Here is a 4,416-nt window from a genome sequence, read left to right as displayed (position 1 = left end):
GATGTCATTCCTACTGCCGGAAAGGCCAGTCACGTGACCGGCAACAGAATGCGTAGAACCTGCCTGGGAATGGCGCTCCTAGCAACCAGATACTCTCACGACCAATCACATTCTAGCTCTCATTTGTATAAAACAGATTAACAAATAGTATCTAACACTGGATTGGTGGCTGCAAAAAAGTGATTTATATATGGCATATCCACAGGTGAGGCCTGCATCTGTCTACAGAAGAGGGCCTTGTCACGAGCTGTTGTCAATCCTTAGGTGGCCACACTTATGTATGGAAAATATGGAATTGACGTATATAACCCAACAAACTTTGAATATTATGGACTGTAGATGGTGGAATAGTCAAAGTATTTGCAATATTACATTGAGGAACATTTTTCTGAAATTGTTCCACAATTTGTAGATGCAGCTGTTCACACATACCTCCCAACTTTTCAAGAAAAGAAAGAGGGACAAGGTACGGGGCGCGCGCAGCGGCAAATTTTGACCACGCCCCTAGCCACACCCATTTGGAAGTAAGGCTATGTCCGCACGTTGCTTTTTACCTGCTTTTTATCTGCTTTTTACCTGCTTTTTTGCTGCTTTTTCAACTGCAGCGTTTAATGCCAAAATGGTTGTGTTCTGCTTTTCAAGCAAAGTCTATGGGAATTTGGTTTTCTTGTCCGCACTATGCAGTTCAAACTGCTGCCTTTTTGTTGCAGAACTTTGGTCAAAAACTCAGCTTTGCAGTGCAAAACCCAAATGGCAAAAACAATTGACATGTGAATTGTTTTTGCCATTTGGGTTTTGCACGGCAAAGCTGAGTTTTTGACCAAAGTTCTGCAACAAAAAGGCTGCAGTTTGAGCTGCATAGTGCGGACAAGAAACCCAAATTCCCATAGACTGTGCATGGAAAGCAGAACACAACCATTTTGGCATTAAACGCTGCAGTTGAAAAAGCAGCAAAAAAGCAACGTGCGGACATAGCCTAAGGGTCATTCAGCAGATGTCCCGGACTGTTCATTCATATTCATAGCAGTCAGATTTTTTTATATTTCTGTGTCACTGTAACGGGGTGCCAGGGGTGCCTCGGGGGTTGTAGTCATGGCCCCTTTTTCTATCAGGCTTACCCCCAGCTCCGCCGTCACTTTTGGGACAGGAGATGACTTGGTGGGGCAGAGTGTGGTGGTGCAGATAACGGCGTCAGATGTACAAACACTTTGCAGACGTAGGTCGATTGAACCAGCAGGCATGTTTATTGAACACTTCTTCATCACAGAGGCAACACAAATCAGATGACTTCACACTTTTGCTAGGGAAAACCTGTTCTGGACGTCTCCTCTAGTGGGGATGTGCCCGGCTACTCCACTTCACCTGGCTCCCACTCCGGCTAACACAGACTGGACCCACACCAATACTGCTTCACCCTTGAGGACACTTCTTCTCTTCTTTTCCTTCGCTTTCCTGTCCACCCAGCTGCCACACTCTGCCCCTTCTGCTTCTTCTCTCCCGTCCCGGACTCAACTGCCTCTGACTCAAACTTTTTCCTTAACAACTCTCTTTCTCCCTCCCCTTTCTCCTGCCGGCTCCTCCTTTCCTCTACCCTGTTTCTATGGGGACAGCCGTCCCACCCCGCCACTAGGGGACCCACTAAAACAGTAAAAACATTTTTTATTAACATCAGCATTAACAACTCTCAGGGGAAAACACCTCCTTGTAAGGGGTCTGCCCACCCCTTACATCACTATATGACATGTTGCTTATTTGTGCCTATCAATCTGTGTTCACACGTTGCATAAATTCTGTTTCTTTTTATTTCTGTCTGCACCAAACTACACAATAACAATCTTCTCTGTTTTTTCCATTTTTGCTGCATTTTTTCTGCCTTTCTTCCATTATTTAATGTGTTTTTGGTTCAGATGTGAATCTGCGTTTTTAAGTGTTTTTATTGTACTGAGAAGCTTTTTCCTGCATTTTTTTAAGCTCTACATAGAAACCTCCAGAGAAAACCCCCCCGAAAATCGCAGAATTCAGCGGCGTCTTCTGGAATCACATCCACTTTACTTGGATAATTAAACACAGCAGAATAAATGTGCAAAAAAACAGCAGAAAAAAATGCAGCATTTACACTACATGTGAATATGGACTAATTGTCCAAGCAAAGTGGATCAGACGTCCTGAAATCTCCGCTCCTGGTGCGTGGAAAGACGCCGCTGAACGGTGCGGATTTGGTGTTTCTTTCTTTATACGCTTCAGGATTCACATCAGCAACAAACATGTATCAAATAAGGGGGACAATGTATAAAAAATACCGCAAACGCAATAATCAGAGAGCATTGTTATTGCGCTTGTGGTGCGGACACCTGCAGAAAAAATGCAGCATTTACGCTATGTGTGAACACGGCCTCAGTGATACATTTTTATTACATTTTTTATGGGTTTTAATAAAGAAAAATAATAAATTGCGCCTTTTTGTTCCCGCCATTTACCGATCCCCATAAATAATCTGATAGCTGTGTTGTTCAGGTCATTACGATTACAGGGACACCAAATATGTCCATGTTATTTGCTGATTTGTGATGTTTATTATTTTATAAAAAAGTGTAATAAAATTACATTATTCTATTTTTTTTAGTAATTTTTTTAGAAGAAAAAAAAATCCTCTTTTCCTCTCTCTAGAATACAGGAGATAGAGACACTGCTGTGTACAATGGAGCTCTATGTCCTGTGTAATCTGCTGTGTAAGAGGCTGCATTGTAGGTTCATTTATGTGAAATCCTCCCTCTGACATCATCAATCCTAGTGGCTCAACAGCTAGAGCAGCTCGGAGAGCGAGGAGGCTGCTGGACACAGGTTTTGAACGTTGCTGGTTTGAATCCAAGGTGGTGAAGATAAAAAAAAAAATTGTATTTGTATTTTTTTCTTCATTGCTTTATAGTAGTTTTATGGGAACAAATGAATCTGACTCTTTCCTTCACCTACATTGAGATACAGTATTTATCTATCTATGATTCTATCTATCTCGCCATCTCTCTCTCTCTATCATTATATCTATCTAGAATTCTATCTATCTAGGATTCTATCTATCTAGGATTCTATCTATCTATCTATCTATCTATCTAGGATTCTATCTATCTCGCTATCTCTCTCTCTCTATCATTCTATCTATCTAGGATTCTATCTATCTAGGATTCTATCTATCTATCTATCTATCTAGGATTCTATCTATCTATCTATCTAGGATTCTATCTATCTATCTATCTAGGATTCTATCTATCTATCTCTATCTAGGATTCTATCTATCTAGGATTCTATCTATCTAGGATTCTATCTATCTATCTAGGATTCTATCTATCTATCTAGGATTCTATCTATCTATCTAGGATTCTATCTATCTATCTATCTTGGATTCTATCTATCTAGGATTCTATCTATCTATCTATCTATCTAGGATTCTATCTATCTATCTATCTATCTAGGATTCTATCTATCTATCTAGGATTCTATCTATCTATCTATCTAGGATTCTATCTATCTATCTCTATCTAGGATTCTATCTATCTAGGATTCTATCTATCTATCTAGGATTCTATCTATCTATCTAGGATTCTATCTATCTATCTATCTATCTTGGATTCTATCTATCTAGGATTCTATCTATCTATCTAGGATTCTATCTATCTATCTAGGATTCTATCTATCTATCTATCTAGGATTCTATCTATCTATCTCTATCTAGGATTCTATCTATCTAGGATTCTATCTATCTATCTAGGATTCTATCTATCTATCTAGGATTCTATCTATCTATCTATCTAGGATTCTATCTATCTATCTAGGATTCTATCTATCTATCTAGGATTCTATCTATCTATCTAGGATTCTATCTATCTAGGATTCTATCTATCAATCTATCTAGGATTCTATCTATCTATCTTGGATTCTATCTATCTAGGATTCTATCTATCTATCTATCTATCTATCTATCTATCTATCTATGATTCTATCTATCTATCTATCTATCTAGGATTCTATCTATCTATCTAGGATTCTATCTATCTAGGATTCTATCTATCTAGGATTCTATCTATCTAGGATTCTATCTATCTAGGATTCTATCTATCTATCTAGGATTCTATCTATCTAGGATTCTATCTATCTAGGATTCTATCCATCTAGGATTCTATCCATCTAGGATTCTATCTATCTATCTATCTATCTAGGATTCTATCTATCTATCTATGATTCTATCTATCTATCTAGGATTCTATCTATCTGTCTAGGATTCTATCTATCTATCTATCTATCTATCTATCTAGGATTCTATCTATCTATCTATCTATCTATCTATCTATTTATCTATCTAGGATTCTATCTATCTATCTATCTATCTAGGATTCTATCTATCTATCTATCTATCTATCTAGG

The sequence above is a fragment of the Anomaloglossus baeobatrachus genome, chromosome 5, assembly GCF_048569485.1.
Source record: "Anomaloglossus baeobatrachus isolate aAnoBae1 chromosome 5, aAnoBae1.hap1, whole genome shotgun sequence".
Taxonomy (NCBI): domain Eukaryota; kingdom Metazoa; phylum Chordata; class Amphibia; order Anura; family Aromobatidae; genus Anomaloglossus; species Anomaloglossus baeobatrachus.
This window is presented reverse-complemented; position numbering follows the sequence as displayed.